At 45.5% G+C, this 17,370-nt stretch overlaps 1 long non-coding RNA gene across 1 annotated transcript in view; it reads left to right on the top strand.

Moving 5' to 3' along the window:
• Positions 1-17,227, top strand: part of LOC309657368 — a 73,766-nt gene extending 56,539 nt beyond the window's left edge. The window contains exon 4 of the long non-coding RNA XR_014261772.1: positions 7-17,227. This is a non-coding gene — a long non-coding RNA (uncharacterized lncRNA). The remainder of the gene's footprint in view (positions 1-6) is intronic.
• The last annotated feature ends 143 nt before the right edge of the window (positions 17,228-17,370 follow it).

The following is a 17,370-nucleotide window of genomic DNA, read 5'->3' as shown; positions in this document are numbered from 1 at the left end:
TTGCAGCTTGTGGGCTCCTTAATTGTGGCATGTGAACTCTTGGTTGTGGTTTGCATGTGGGATCTAGTTCCCTGGCCAGGGATCGAATCTCCGGGCCCCCAGCATTGGGAGCACAGAATCTTAACAACTGCACCACCAGGGAAGTCCCTATATCATCTTATTTGATATTCATCCTGGCACTGACTATTGGTTTAGTCGTTTCTTATCCATCTTCTCCCACTAGAATGCAAGCTCCAGGAAAGCAGGGTTCTTTTCTGTCTTATTATCACTATATTCCTCCACCTGTAACAGTTTCTGGCTCATAGTAGGTACTCAAACACTTGTTGAATGACTGAGTATTTGAATGAATTATGTTTCTCTGGACTGAAGGGAAGAGCAGCCCTATTTTGGAAGGAGATAAAATGAGATAAACTTTTGGTGGCAGCCCCTCCAGGGGGAATAATCTCTACTTTGGTCATCCTCAAGAAAGCCCAGGGCTTCCCTGGTGGCACAGTTGTTAAGAATCCACCTGCCAATGCAGGGGACGCGGGTTCAAGCCCTGGTCCGGGAAGATCCCACATGCCACGGAGCAACTAAGCCCGTGCACCACAACTACTGAGCCTGCGCTCTAGAGCCTGTGAGCCACAACTACTGAGCCCACGCACCTAGAGCCCGTGCTCCACAACAAGAGAAGCCACCACAATGAGGAGCCCGCGCACTGCAACTAGAGGAAGCCTACACGCAGCAACGAAGACCCAGTGTAGCCAAAAATAAATAAATAAAATAAATTTTAAAAAAAGACAGCCCAACCTGTAGTTCTTGCCTCAAGGAGTAGCTACTCATGCAGGCTTCCTGAATGCAGATGCAAAACTGAGTACCTCTCCTCCTAGGACATGTTCCAGAAGGTAGAGAAACCAATCGATTCACTACTTTTCAGTTTAGGGAGAAAGAAAAATAACGCACACACACACACACACACACCTGGGGAAGCTGCTCAGGTGGCAGTTTGAGCTTTGCAAACAGTCGCCCCTGAGGGAGTGAGGGAACAGACTCTCATGCCAGAATGACAAGGGTAACAGGCAGGACCTGGGGAGGGGGAGGAGCTGGGGGAAGGGGAAGGAGGGAGTTTGGCACATTACAACATAGTGGCACATTGCCCTGAACAAACAGCCTGCATCACCATGTGCTGATTAATTTTTAAATGTTTCTGAATCAACACATTCTCTGCATGTCCGGGGCTGGGCATTTTGCAGCCATGCAGCACACTGGCCAAGAAAGTGTGGGGTCCTGAAGGAGAAACAACTCTAGATGAATCACCCGTGCTACTGGGCACAGCCTACTCAGGGCGGGACCCTGCTCCAAGGGATCTGGGCTCATCCCACAATGCTGGAGCTCAGGCAGAGGTCAGGAGACCCAGGTTGCACTACGTTTTTTCTCCCTTGGAAGAAGGTCAACATGTAGGTTCTTCCTCTTCTACCTCCCCAACACTATCTTTACTACCAGACAGTCTCACACTCACTCAGAGGCAGATGGGAGGGTTCCCAGTGGAACCCTTGAGAAGCAGTGGAAAGGGCAAAGGTTTCGGAGTTACCCAGACATGGGGTGAAGGCTGGCTCTTTCTCTTGCTAACCAAGTAATTTTGATCAAATTGTGTAAAATCTCTGAACCTCAAGCTTTCTTAACTTTCTCTTCAATAACACTCCGTGGAGTTATTTAAATTAATGTGCATAAAGTACAAAGAATAATGTAGATGTCTAATAAAGAGAAGGATTTAGGGAGGCGAAAAGGCAGTGTACTTGCCTAGCAGTGGCTTGGAAGGCGAAGAATTGAGTCATCTTAGACTGGCCACTTTCAGCTGAGCTCATAAAGCCTCATCTCACACAGTAGAGGATGTCCTTTTGACTTTCCTGTTCAGGGTCTAGCCTGGCAATTTGGGGTCCTCTATATTTCAGCCTAGTGTTCAGATGTGTCAGCTGGCTTTCGTTGGCTGGTTCTCCTGGAGCTTTGAGAGAACTTTGAGAGGTCATTGAATCCTTTCTCCCTCTTTCATGTCTCTACATGGGCCTCTCCCTCAGACAAGCCTGGGACATCAGCTGAGGCTGAGGGGAATGAGGAGGCCACAGCCTGTGGCCTATAGCCCACACTTCCTCTGCCCCCTAATCAGGACTTTGGTCTGTGTTTTCCAGGGTGTGCTGCTGGAGCCCATGGGTGTTCTGAGTGGAGACTACTAAGGAGAGGGTTGAGCAGTCTGCTGGCCCTACCACTGGTGGTCCCTGTGTTTGAAGTGCTGAGTAATAACGGAGCCTATGCACAAATATGCCCAGCATCCAGCAGCATTCTCTAGCCCATCAGAAGGGAGAGGGATCAAAGTAGGGGGACCTGGGGCATAGATTGCTTTGGGCAGATCTGTGCCAATGTGACATGGAATTTCCTGCCTGAGTGTTACTGAATGCATGGTTGTGCCCACCAAGTTCCAGTCCTGCATATGTGTGTGTGTGTGTGTGTGTGTGTGTGTGTGCGTGTGTGTGTATGCGTGAGTTTGGGAGGTGGTGCACAGCACTGTGTGTGTACAGATGCTATGGGTATGTGTGAGGTTCAGCACTAGGGGGGCCTCTAGGATTTGTCTGTAGCTTAATCTTGACCCACCCTGCTCCTGGAGGGGGAGCTGTAACTCTGCCCTCAGGCTACCTAGCTGCACTCCCCTCCCCCCAACCCATCAGCCTCTCATTCTGTCACAACAAGGAGCTTTGGCAGAAAGGGAGGGAACGTGGGTGCTGCAGAGAGAAAAACACCCCAAAGTTTCAGTAAAATGGCAAGAGAGATGCCAGCACACAGGGAACAGGAGCCTTCTGTTTCTCACAGCCTGCACTGCTGGGCTGGGGAACTTATACCATGATTTCCTTTCCTTCCTTCCTCCTTCTTTCCTTTTCCTCCCCACGAGATATTTAGGAAAGGGAAACCTGCAGTAAGGGAGAAAAGGAACAAAGATGCTTGTCTGAGGGACCAACATCTTTTGTAACCACCAGAATAGGCAGTTCTGGGCCTGACTTGCTTTGGGCAAAGTGGAATGTGTGTGTGTGTAAGAGAGTTTGTGAGTGTGTGTGAATGTATGAGTGTGTGTGTGGTGTGTGTGTGTGTTTGGGGGGGACAATAAAGATAAAGGGCAGATAGAACAGAAAGAAGCAAACACAGTGTTGGTTAGATATCTGCCTTGGACAACCCACACATGAATAATTGAAAATTGACTGTATTTGTGTAATAGGTTGGCCATTACCCAATATTTTGCAACATTAGAATAAAGATGTATAAAAGGAAAAATCTCAAGATCGACATTTTTCCTCCTGCTTTTGTAATTAGAGCATTTCATTTGAGCAATGGCCCCTTTTCTATAGGCTAAAAACCTCTTTTACTCAAAGCTCAGAAGTACAGTACTGTGATCATTTCACCTAAATAAGGACTGGAGTTCAGCTTAGTACTATTTGCTTACAAAATATTTGAATTTGTAAACAAGATCCCAAGGGGAATGTTATCCCACTCAAGAAAACAAGTTACTTCTCACCTCTTTGAAATATCTATTTGCATTCCAACAATACAGTACTTATAAATCACTGCTCTAGCAATTCATTAAAGCAATTCCTAGAGGCAATGCTTAAAAAAAAAAGGCTGTATTTCTTTATTTAAAAGCCTATAATGAGTGAACAGTTTATGTGACTTACTGATGTCCATTCATATATGATCATAATAACTTCTAATGTTTACTGGGTTCTCTTCATGTACCAAGCACTGCATTAAATGCTTTACATCCATATTCTCATTTGGTCGTTCCAACCAGGGAGGTACTGTTACTTTACAACTAAGACATAGAGAAGTTAAGTAGCTTAACCAAGTTCATGCATGTAGTAAGTATCAGGGCAGACTTAAATTTGGGTTTTTATTCCAAAGCCCCATCCCTTACCCCACATGCTCTATTGCATCTCTTTATATTTACTGCCCAAGGATGGCAAACCATGCCAGCAAGAGGAATGACTATGCAGGTGCCTACAGAAGGGCTTGTCCCCACAGAATTCTTGGCTCCTGTTCCAGACACAGTCTGCAAGGGCAGTGCCTTGGTATTTGGTGTCAGCCCAGCTCGGAGATGATAATTCCTGTTGTTGGGGTGGGAGAGCTGGTATATGGTCCATGTATTCCACTGAGATTTTTCAATTCTCTCTGGAACAGCAGGTTTTTGTAGGGTTATCTCTGATAGATGTACAGCCTGGGACATTGGCATGAGGAAATCAGTGAATGCAAAGCATATCATAAAGTATGTATTTAGCACTGTGATCATCAGCCCATCTGAGGATGAGCTCAGAAGGTTATAGGAAAAGTGTAGGACTCTGAGGAAGGGCAGTGACCCTGAACTCCATCTGGAAGGGGTGAGGGAAAAGAGGCCAAGGGGGAAAAGGAAGGTGATGAGAAGAGTTGGAGGGGAACGTGTGAGGGGTATGTGTGACTGGGAGGAAGCATGGAACCTGATGAATAATGGAGAACAGCTTTATTACTTCCACTTTTTGAAATAAGAACTGGCTTATGAAGGTGGGGAGGGAGCAGCCTGGGAATAAATGAAATGAGAAAGGAAATTGAAAACATCATTTCTGGCCTGCTGATGAGCAGATGTCAGCATGTCCTTAGCCTCTTGCTGTATTGCGTGCTTTTCTAGAGATAAATGGTGGTGCTCAAACAGGTTCCAGTGGGGCTCTAGAATATTCTGATTATGAGAAAAGAGGGCTGGAAATTGGGGACTAGTCATCTAGTCTCTGAAGGACTTTTTTTACATGAGCTGTTTCACTATTAGCATTGGATTTAACTGTGAAACTGAAGGGAGGTCAAATAAGAATTTATAAAAGAGTAGGTTATAAGTTGCTGGGGTCTCTACCAAGATGACTCTAGGGATCGATTTTTGGAATATCTAGAAGGCAAAGAGTTGGAAACACCTGCACGAAGCCATTGAGAAGCCTAGCAGAGCACAGAATACTTGGAGCAAGCCTGCCTCTGGCCTCCCCTCACAAGAAGCTAGACCAGAGGGCAGGGGAGAGAGGCAGTTCAGAAGGGAATAGAGAGGGAGGCTGGCTCTGGGAAAGCAGCCACTGTGCTGAAATTCATGAGAAGTACTCTGTGAGGACTCATTCCCTGCAAGGGGAGAAAGGCAGTGTATACTTCAGACTGGGCATCTTCATCCAGAATTTTTTTTAAAATAAATTTATTTATTTTATTTATTTATTTTTGGTTGCATTGGGTCTTCATTGCTGCGCGCGGGCTTTCTCTAGTTGTGGCGAGTGGGAGCTACTCTTCGTTGCGGTGTGCGGGCTTCTCATTGTGGTGGCTTCTCTTCTTGCAGAGCACGGGCTCTAGGCGCGCGGGCTTCAGTAGTTGTAGCACGAGGGCTCAGTAGTTGTGACTTGCGGGCTCTAGAGCGCAGGCTCAATAGTTGTAGCGCACGGGCTTAGTTGCTCCGTGGCATGTGGGATCTTCCCAGAGCAGGGCTCGAACCCGTGCCCCCATTGGCAGGTGGATTCTTAACCACTGCGCCACCAGGGAAACCCCAGAATTCTTCATTTGACTCTTCTCTGTATCCAGCCAAAGGGAGTTATTTACTAAAAGTTGGGAGAAGTGGGCAAATACAACTTGAGGGGTTAACCAAGGTCTGTGGCCTCTTTTGGGGTGTACAGGCCTGGCACAGGGAGCAGTTTTGCCCCTGGGGTAGATTTTGCTGACTCAAGGTCTACACAGTCTGAAATCCTGCCTCTGACAGACACGATGGAGAACCTGGGATGGAAGAGAGATTAAGGAGTGTTATGAATGCCAGAATCCCAGTCCCAGGATTCTGATGAACCAGACACTTGGATTCTCCTGTTGAAAGCCTTGTCCATAAACAGTACTGGAATCAATAAGTACTTCTTGAGCACTTTTGGGGGTTATACGAGGGATACATTAAAAAAGTATGGGGGGCTTCCCTGGTGGTGCAGTGGTTGAGAATCTGCCTGCCAATGCAGGGGACACAGGTTCGAGCCCTGGTCCAGGAAGATCCCACATGCCGTGGAGCAACTAAGCCCGGGCACCACAACTACTGAGCCTGCACATCTGGAGCCTGTGCTCCACAACAAGAGAGGCTGCGACAGTGAGAGGCCCGCGCACCGCGATGAAGAGTGGCCCACACTCGCCGCAACTGGAGAAAGCCCTCGCGCAGAAACGAAGACCCAACACAGCCAAAAAAAAAAAAAAAAAAAAGTATGAGAGGGACTTCCCTGGTGGTGCAGTGGTTAAGAATCCGCCTGCCAATGCAGGGGACATGGGTTCGAGCCCTGGTCCGGGAAGATCCCACATGCCGCGGAGCATCTAAGCCCATGCACCACAACCGCTGAGCCTGTGCTCTAGAGCCTGTGAGCCACAGCTATTGAGCCCACGTGCTGCAACTACTGAAGCCTGTGCGCCTAGAGGCCGTGCTCCACAATAAGAGAAGCCACCGCAATGAGAAGCCCGTGCACCGCAACAAAGAGCAGCCCCCACTTGCCGGAACTAGAGAAAGCCCGCGTGCAGCAACAGAGACCCAACACAGCCAAAAAAAAAGAAAAAAGCAAAAAAAAAACCACATCACAGTCTTAAAAAAAACAAAAGTATGAGACTGCCCCTCCTCTCAAGGAAATTAACGTGTCTTGTGATGAGATTGGCGCCTTCTCCTTCAGCCATTTCCTTCATTGTTTTCACCTATGTGATCCTTTACCTCTATACTTCCCCTCCTCTTTTCTTTTCCTCTGTTTTCTGGCCCTTTCTTGTTCCCTTCAGTCATTTTTCTCTCTGAATATCTTTGCTTTCCCTCTCCCACTTGATCTTTCCTTGTCTCTTGGTCTTCCCAACTTCCCTCCTGCCCTGGGATAAGCTGACTGCACTGTTAGCTCCAGATTGCTGTAGGCCTCCAGCGGAGGTTAAAATTCTGTGGTCCTGCAAGTGTGTGTAGACTTGGACAGGCACAGGTATCCCTGATTTCCCAGAGTTTAGAAACTGCTTGAATGAACTAACCTAATCTGTCAAAGGCAGGTGGAGCCTGTGTCAGAGGAGTCTTAACCATGTCCAAGTAATATTAAAGACATGAGTCAAGAAGCACATCCTGCTCTCGCTTTTCAAGTCTAATGGCCCAAAGACAGGGAACAAGTTGATATGGAATGATGGGGGGACGACTCATTAAAATTATAATAATAATTAAGAACAACCAGATAAAGACCGTAGAAAAGGACAGTTTCATGGGTGAGACATTCTGTTTTCCCACATTTTGTACTTGGTGAGTGTGTGCGAGTGATCAACACACCCAGACTCTACTTACTCTTCAGCTACGACTTCAGTTTCAACAAAACCTAAATTTGAAGCCCTCAACCCGGACTCTTTTCCTTTACTGAGCACCAAGGACCCTGTTGGTGTTCTTGGCATTAGTAACTTCAAGGTAGAGTTGAATGGATTTGTGTAAGTGGCTTTGTGTGGAAAATGACACCTGAATTTTCCTTGCTCAGCCTCAGCAGTGCCTCGGGCACTAAAGGTAAAGAAGTACGCACTGGAGTTTTAATCAGGTGTCTCAGATGGCTTTTCATACCCTATGGGAGAAGGAACCTGAATTTGTTCCCCTAATCCACAGTTGCCACACTAACTCTGGACTGCCCAGCAAGAAAGGGAGGTTAGCTGGTTGGTTAATTGGGGTTTTTTCCCCCCATTCACTCATTTACTCACAAACAGTGCCAGACACTGGAAATGTGAGAATGGAAAAAATTACGGTCCCTGTCTTTCAAGAGGCACAGTCTTGTGGGGGAGACAGGCATAGAAATAACCACAGTCCAAGTTGGTAATTGCTATTGTACAGGTAACATGTGATCTCAGAGGAGGGAACAACTAACATGAAAGAGGGAGGAAAAGAGGCACTTAAGCTGCTCTTCTTAAAGGATGAGTTGAGAGTTGGCCAATCTGAATGGAGGGAAAAAGCAGATTCTAGACAGCGAACAGGAATTACAAGGACACAAAGGACTGTGGTGAATACAGAGAATGGTGAATTTATATGAGTAGAGGTAAGGAATATGCTGCAAGAGTGTCTGAAAAGAGGACTAGAAAGGGAAGTTGGAGACCAATTGTGAAGGGACTGGTGTACTCTGCTAAGAAGTTTGGACTTTAGCACATAGGCAGTGGGGCACTACTAAATGCTGTTAAACAAGGGAGTAGGGTAAGCAGCTCTTTTCTTTATAAAGAGGTCACAGAGTGGAGTCGGGGTAGAGACAGTTTGTTCCAGGGTCCCACGTACATTAGGGCTTGACATCTATTTCCTATCATTGTTCCCAGTTGGGGAATTCTTTCCTTCCTCCATTTTCTCCTCTTTTATTCCACAAAAATGTGGTGAGCGCTTGTCATAAAGCAGGCTCTGAGTTAGGTCCTGGGAAAATACAAATGAGTGAAAACCACTCTCTGCTCAGAGAAGCTTATAGTCTGGTTTAGTTATTCCCAAACTCCATACTAGAGTATTCACTGGTCCATTTCACTACCATGGTGAAATGAGAAAAAAAAAAAGGACAATGCAATTAGTTTTTAAATAAAGCTAAATATATTCAGTATAAAACCTCTCCTCTTTAATGTGAGGTTACATTCGTATGTTCACACTTTCCTGAAAAGGTGATGGTTTTTTTCTTTTAAGTTTACTTATTTGGCAAAATGAAAAGTCAGCCATATCTCAAAAATTGTGTGTGTGAGGGAAATCTACTGGTGAAGGTTAACTTCCTCATTCCAGCAGTGAGACTAAGAGAAGGCCTTTTTCATCCAAAGGAGTGGACCTATGCAGGGAACAAGGATTTACCAGTAATGACTGAGACAAAAGCAGGCTCTCATGCTACTTCCCACCCTCCCTAGACTCAGAAATAAGGGAAGGGGAGAGTCCCTGTTCCTAAGAGAGTCATAAATAAACCCTAAGAGGGTTCATAAATCTCCTCTCTAGAGAGCAGCTGCTTCTCCTGACAGCATTGAGGGGATAGCTGATGTTCCAGGAGCTCATAGGCCCAGGACATCTGGGTTCATCTCCTCTAGTGGGGGGAAGGACAACAACTCTACAGAGAGATCCAGCAAGTGTAACAGGAAAAGCTGATGAAACAGAAGCAGTCTGCTCCAGATTGAGAAGCCTCTGGCTCTGTCTTTTATGGGGTAATGGAATGTGGTCACCAGCTTTTATCAAAATTAACCAGGCATTCAGGTTTTCCATGGCCCAGGCACAAATAACCCACCCACCAATCCCTTTAATCATATCACTTAGCCAGTCTCGCTCCTGCGATCAGCAAAGCATTAGCACCTAAACTCAAACTACTACACTATAACAAGACTGCATCATCCTGTTTATAGCTTAGGGCTTATGGGTTTGAACTAATTTAGGAATCTGTTTGGGGACCAAACAGAGAAAGTCTTGTTGTGAGTTTGCAGTTTGCTTAGTGAGTAGGATGCAATGCATGCGTGAAATCCAGAGGTTGGGGAGCCATTGGTCTTGTAGGAGAGTCAGACATATAAGCAATTATTTCAGTACAATGTAATAATTGCACGTACAAAGGCACAAAGAACAGTGGTATAGGAGGAGAATGATGAGTTTAGTGTGAGTAGAGGAAAGGTATATTTGGTGGGAGTTTCTGAAAAGGGGACTAGAAAGGAAGGGTGGAGTCAGATAGTGAGGGGCCAGACCAGGATGGATTCTTAGGAAGCAGAGCTGAGGCGAGAGCTGCTGACCAAGGGACTAGGGAGGTGGGGGGAGGCTTTCCCAAGGAGCAGGCCCTTGGGATGGGTCTCTTGCCTAGCCCTCTCTTTAAGGCTCTCTTCTCTTCTTCCTTTCCTCCTGCCCCACATTTCCTGTGATGCCAGGCCCAGAACATCCTCGCAGCCTGCTGCTCTAATTACTTCATTCCATTTTAATTCTGCTGAGTTAGGAGCCTCTGAACTCAAGAGGAAATTCACACAAAATACCCGACAAATTGAATGTGCTGGCATTTCAGAAATACGTCTGACCCTATCTGCCCCTTCATGTTCCCTTCCGCTAGCACTGCCTCGACCAGCAGCAGATTGAAAAATCAAGGGTAGGATGTGCTGATGAGAAGAGGTGGTGGAACTGATGGAGTAAGATTTTGGGTTTAACTAACTTATTTGAGCCATTACCTTTTAGGGGAAGAGAGAAGGACAGGGTGAGGTCTTTCTGATAGGTGGCTTTCCCTAGACCCTTTTGGAAACTTATGGGGTCCATCTCTGCAGCTCCAAAGCATTATGGGTATATGTGAGTTGTAATGTTTCCTCTTCCCTAGAGATATTTGCAAATTAGGAGAGATACCTTATTCCAAGCTGTTTATTGATGGAGATGGATAGAATGACCTCTTAAAATGAGAGGATTTCAGTTTATAAATCAGCAGTTCTCAAATTTTTTGCTGTCAGGATTCCTTTACAGTCTTAAAAATTATTGAGGGGACTTCCCTGGTGGTCTGGTGGTTAAGATTCTGCGATTCCAGTGCAGGGGGCATGGGTTTGATCCCTGGTCAGGGAAGCAAGATCGCACATGCCAAGTGCCATGGCCAAAAAAAAAAAAAAAAAAAAAAGAAGGAATGTGATTTCCAGGTAAGACATCTAATCTAAGATACGCTTACTGTTTTGAATTTACACTTACTTAAATAAAATTCGCCTTTAGAAAAAAAATTATTGAGGGCCTCCCAGAGCTTTTGTATGTGGGTTATACTATCAGTATTTACTGTACTAAAAATTAAAATTTAGAAATTAAAAGAATATTTATTAATCCATTTAAAAATAACAATAAAGCATTACATGCTTAACATAAATATTTTGGTGACAGAAAAACTATATTTTACAAAACAAAAAAATTAGTGATAAGATTGGCATGTTTTATATTTTTGCAAATCTCTTTAATATTCAGCTTAATATTAGAAGATACCTGGATTCTCACTTCTGCTTCTGCATCCAATCAGTGTCAATATGTTGTTTTGGTTGAAGTATATGACGAAATTCTGGCCTCAGAGAGTTGGAAAAGGAAGAAGTATTTTAGCTTTCAAATAATTGTGGTTATTTTTCTTTGATACTACACCAAAACTCGATACATGGTAATTTCTTTTTTTTTTAAATTTTTTAAATTTATTTTTTATACAGCAGTTTCTTATTAGTTATCTATTTTATACATATTAGTGTATATATGTCAATCCCAATCTCCCAGTTCATCCCGACACATGGTAATTTCTTAAAGATCAGTTGCAATGTGGAATCTGAAACCATATCAATCAATTCCTACTCTATTACATTAAAATCCATTGGTTTACCTTGCACTTTAAATAAATTTAGTAACATCATGCATTGGTCACTTGGAAAATACAGATCCTCTGAGTTATACAGATCTTCCAAATGTTGATACATTTCATTTACAGTATTTTAAAAATCACATTCATTGTATCACCATCAATCTCATCAGAGATATCTTTAATTATTGGGAAGCCATCAAGTTCTTGGTGGCAGATATAAGTGTTCCAAATTCTAATTTTCGCTTGAAATCTTGAATTTTATCATGGGCAACAAATGCTGTCAGTTTTCCTTGAAGTGACAGGCTAAGTTTGTTCATTTTTGGGAAACTGTCTGCCAAACACTCAAATCTGAATAATCTTAGTTTGTCTTCCAGTCATTGTAACAAGTAAAAATGATGTTCCATGAAAAAGGAGGGTAATTCAGCTTGAAACTCAAAAAATTGCCAAAGTGCTTTTCCTAGAGACAACCATTATACTTGAGATACAGCAGAAGTGCTTTATGTGTGCTTCCTATTTCCCCAGACAGAATATTAAAAAGATGTGCTCGAGGGTTGAGATTTAGTAAAAATTAATAGGGTTTACAGTTTTATCAAGGACAGTCCTAAGTTAAAGTGAAAAATTTTTTTACTGCAGTGAAGAATACAAGAACTACTTGTACAGTTTAGTGCCATTGCAAGGTACAAGCTATTTTACCCACTATTGCTTTTGCACCATCAGTGCAAATGTCAATACAGTGAAAAAGGAGAATAATGTCTTAACTGTGTTATGAAAATAGTTTTGACCTTATGGACCTTTAGGGTCTTGGGGACCTCCCAGTGGGCCATGGATCATACTTGGAAAACCACTGCCCTAAACCCTGTGGCCACGTTCCTCAGGGTTTGACTCTAAGTCCTCTTTTCTTCTCACTCTCTGCTCTCTCCTTAGGCAAACTCATCTACTGCCTTTGAACTGCTTTTGAACAAAGGACCCACACACTTATTATCCCTAGCTCTGACCCCTGCCTGGAGCTGGAGACTCATGTATCTAGCTGTCAACCTTGGCGGTTGGATGTCTCAAAGGCTCCTGAAGCAACCTAAGACTTTGCTTGTGGTCTTCTCCCTGGTTTTCTTCCATCAGGTTATACAAGCTGGAATCCTTGTTTTCACCACATTTGCCCCCCTCCATATCCAATCAATCACCAAGTCCTGTTAATTTTACCTCTTAAATACCTTTTTAGTCCATAACTTCTCTCTATCACCACCACCACTACCGAAGTTAGAGGCACCCTTATCTCTTGCTGGAATTACCACAACAGTCTCCCTTCAATCCATTCTCCTCATGGTAGCTGAGTGATCTTTTCAAAACACATATTTGATCCTGCCAAAACTCTGCTTAAACCCTTTAATGACCTCCATTGCTCTCAGGATGAAGGTAAAAATCTTTAACATGGTCTGACTCCCCAATCAGGGGAGGTTAGGTTCTTTGGTATATGCTCTCCTTAAACATGATCCTTTCCTTCACAGTGTTCATCATGGTTTGTACTTATATATTCATGAGTGGAATTATTTGGTTAGACTGTAAATTCCCTCCTTGATGAGACTGTAAGTTCCAAGAAAACAGATATTTTATAAATATTTACTGAGTTAGTGATCAAATGAGGCCTAGGACAATTCCTTTGAGCGTAGATTAACCACTGAAAAATGTCGTCTGCTCAGGTCCCTGGGTTGGGGGAAGACCTATTTTAATTTTTACTGTCTCATAGCATTTCAAAGAAAAATGCTGCCTTGTGCGAGGCTTTCCATCAAAGCATCCTCCTAAGCGTGGGGACACATCAATCTTCCTTTTGACATAGAAGCCCTCTTTGCTCCCTATCACTCATGCTGCCAATGGCTCTTGGAGAGAGTTAGCTAGCAATTCTGGCCCTTCAGGAATGTAAAGGAGGACACATCTCTCTCTCCCACTAGGTGCTTGGCTAGGAGGCTCATTTCAGCAGAAGAGAATAAAGTATGTCAAGTGGAGGTGCCAAGAGGGAAACAAAAAGAGGATGAGTCATAATGTTTGTCCTCAGGGAGACTTCAATCTGCTGTAGAAAACAGAACCCCATCTTGGGTTTTTTTGTTTTCTTTATTTTTGTTTTTTTTAGCTGAGGTCGATACAGAACTGGAAGTGGTCCTTCCTACAGGATGGAAGGGAAACAGTGTTTATTAAGCACCTGCTGTGTTGTTAAGCAACGACCAGGCACTTTGACTGTTGTTCTCTCATTTAGTCTTTACAACAACCCTATGAAGTAGGAATTATTTTCCCGCTTGTTTAGATGAGAAAACAACTGAGGCCCAGAGAGGTAGTGTAAGCAACACAGTCAGAATGGTATATTAGGTCTGTTTATCCACCCACTCCACATTCCCCTTGTGACTCTGTACTGGTCAAAACTTGGCTGCAGGCAATGTCATATACCACATGACACCCCTCACCCCAATGTCTTAAACTACCACTTACCCACTTCCATCCCCCTCCGCCCTTAGGTGATTGAACCAGAGGGAGGTTCTGACCCAAGGTCAGTCAGTTCATGGGCTAGCCAGTCACCTCTAATTTATGGTCCAGTGGAAAAAAGATAAGTTGAGCCAATCTGATTCCCTCTATTAGAAACCTCAAAGAGTTCCCCAGCAGCAACCAGAGCCTGCAAGAGAAGCAAACTTGCCCGGTGCAGCTGAATCACATTAGCAGTGAGTAGAGCCTGACAAGGAAGAGCCATGACCTCCAGTTGCTGAGGAGCCTTGAATCTAGACTCCTCCCCAGCTCCAGTGCCTGCCCCTGGAGGCCCTATGTGGCTCCTCATGATCTGACACTAACCTTATATGCTTGAGCTAACTTGAGGGGGGGGTCCTCTTTTCCCATAAGAGTTGGACTCACAGGGTTATACAGTGACAGAGTCAGAATCTGAACCCAAGCTCATCTGACTGCATAGCCTGTACTCGTCTCATTTTTCCACACTGCAGAGGGGGAGTCCCTGAGCAGTTCAAGGGCCCAACACCATGGGAATGAACATAGTCAACTTTGGAGAGAGGTACCAAGTTAAAAAAGGAAGTGTGAGGGACTTCCCTGGTGGTCCGGTGGTTATGATTCTGCCCTTCCACTGCTGGGGGTGCAGGTTCGATCCCTGGTGGGGGAACTAAGATTCCGCATGCCGTGCAGTGCGGCCAAAAAAAAGGATGTGTGAGGAACACTTTCCTGCTGGGTGCTGTGAGGTGGTCAAAAGATTGATTAATAGCGGCTGGCCTTGCTTTGGGATTCCTTCCTGAGAAGTACGCACCATGCTAGCTAGAGGCCCTTGCACTGCCAGTTACAGTTTGGTGTGCAACATCATGTGTGAAGTGACTAGTCATCAGTGACATCACTCAGTGATGCCACTCACATAAAGGCCCTAGACTTTGGGCAGGTCAGAGTGAGGAACTACAGAGAGCACAGGCTTTGGAACTGGGCAGATTGGGATTCAAATCCTCTTCCTGCCTGTCTGTCCTTGGGAAGGGCAGCACTACTTTCCCAGTCTGTTCTTGTATCCTCATTGGCAGAAATGGAGAAAAGTCCTACCTCGCAATAAGGATTATGAGATAAACATGCAAGACCCTACACTGGGGGAGTTAGTGTTTGATAGGTACAGTGTTTGAGTTGGGTAAGATGAAAATGCTCTGGAGAGGGATGGTAGTGATGGTTGCACAACAATGTGAATGTACTTAATGCCACAGAACTGTACATTTAAAAATGGTAAATTTTATGTCATGTATACTTTACATTAAAAAAAAAAAAGGCTTTAAATTGGTCTCCCATTAGCAAGTGTTTTGTAGATGCTGGTTTCCATTTTCATCCCCTGTGGCAGAAGCCAAGGTCCAGTAACTCCTGGTGCCCTTAACCCGAGGCAACCCTCTGGCCTCTCCTCCAAGACCATGAGGCATGGGGCCCACTACAGCCCCTGCCCTAGAGAGCTGGAGGCCCATCAGGGCAATGAAGTAAAGTCCCCAGACTTGGGAAGTCAGGACACAGCTATGCACTTTCTAGGGCAAGAGGCCAAGACTTGAAGCTGCTGAGGCAGAGGAGGACTGGGTTTGAGACTTGACCAGGCCCAGCCTCAAGATGCTAGGCTACCGGGCAGTGTCCAGTGCTCTGACTGCTGAGGCTCTCTGCCCTGGAGAGGAGCACCAGAGAGAGTGGGTGGTTGATCTGCATCTCTGTTGGAAATTCCAGAGCTTTCTGGGAGGGCTCCTTTCTCTGTAGCCATCAGTTTTCTGATCACACCACTTGCGATGCTCATTGTGTGCTGTGTGGAGCTGGGCTGGTGCCCCCACCCCTTCCTCACAGTAACCTCCCTGCCTCCCCCAAAGTTGCACGTGTGTTAATATGATAATGCTGTGATAATGACCAGGAGATGACTTCAGGTAACTGATTAGGCCTTCTGGAATGGCATCTGAGGCACCTCTTTAATTTTCCCTGGTGAGGAGGCAGCCAGGGCCCAGGGCTGGAGCACAGGCGCTGGCTGGGAAATTGCATCCGGGAAAGCACTGAGGGGGAAAATTGGAAGTATCAGAATTTCCCAGGTTGCTGTTCCACAGGGGCCAAACATCGTTAGCAGCAGCACTAATTATGATCCAGGAGTGTCAGGCCTGGCTGCCTAGCCTGCCCAGGCAGTCCTTGAAAGCGGCCTTGGGAGCCAGCAGGGCAGAGGTATAGCTGCAGGGAGGCCTGGGAAGCTGGGAGAGGAGAGACTGCAGGGTCATTCAGACATGTGGGGAAGGGGAGCTGGTTAAGTTTCAGTGGCTGGGTGCCCTCCTGTCCTTCAGAATGCTTGGGACTGTGATAGGAAGGGTGGAAGTCAGATTGCTGGAATGATTTCTACCTGATGGGAATTGAGAGTTGTCTCCACTTCCTCTCTTTTCATTCTCTCTTGTCCTCAATGCTCCCCTGAAAATTCTCTTGTCAATGTCACTGGTGGCTTCTCATTTCAGCGGGATCTCTTAGTCCTCCTCTTACTCATCCTAGCAGCAACATCTGACACGGATGGTTGCTCGTTTCTTCTTCTTCTTTTTTTTTTTAAAGATTTATTTATTTACTTATTTTGGCTGCATTGGGTCTTTTTATTTATTTATTTATTTGTTTGTTTATTTATTTATTTATGGCTGTGTTGGGTCTTCGTTGCTGCGCGGGCTTTCTCTAGTTGTGTTGAGCGGGGGCTACTCTTCGTTTTGGTGCGTGGGCTACTCAACGCAGTGGCTTCTCTTGTTGCAGAGCACAGGCTCTAGGTGTGCGGGCTTCAGTAGTTGTGGCTCGCGGGCTTTAGAGCACAGGCTCAGTAGTTGTGGTGCGTGGCCTTAGTTGCTCCGCAGCATGTGAAATCTTCCCAGACCAGGGCTCGAACCCATGTCCCCTGCATTGGCGGCGGATTCTTAACCACTGAGCCACCAGGGAAGCCCCTGCGTTGGGTCTTTGTTGCTGCACGTGGGCTTTCTCTAGTTGTGGCGAGCCGGGGCTACTCTGTTGCTGTGCGCAGGCTTCTCATTGTGGTGGCTTCTTTTGCTGCAGAGCACAGGCTCTAGGTGTGCGGGCTTCAGTAGTTGCAGCACACAGGCTCAGTAGTTGTGGCTCGCGGGCTCTAGACTGCAGGCTCAGTAGTTGTGGTGCAAGGGCTTAGTTGCTCTGTGGCATGTGGATCTTCCCGGACCAGGGATCAAACCTGTGTTCCCTGCATTGGCAGGTGGATTCTTCACCACTGCTCCACCAAGGAAGTCCCGCTCGTTTCTTCTTAAAACATCCTCTTCCTTTGGCTTCCCAGACACTCCTCTCTCATTTCTCCTCCACCTCCTCAGTTTCCTGTGCTGGCTCCTCATTTCCCCCATCTCTGATGCCCTAGGACTGTCATCACACCTTTGTTGTTTCTCCACTCTCCCTAGGTAATCCCATCTATCTTAGGACATTAAAGTCAGCTACATGTTAATGACTCCCAAATGGATATCTTCAGCCCCTACATCTCCGCTGAACGGTAGACTCATATCCAGCTGCTGCTCGACATCTCCCTGTGAGTGTTGCT

Source organism: Balaenoptera physalus (assembly GCF_965194825.1).
Source record: "Balaenoptera physalus genome assembly, chromosome: 3".
Taxonomy (NCBI): Eukaryota; Metazoa; Chordata; class Mammalia; order Artiodactyla; family Balaenopteridae; genus Balaenoptera; species Balaenoptera physalus.
This window is presented reverse-complemented; position numbering and strand designations above follow the sequence as displayed.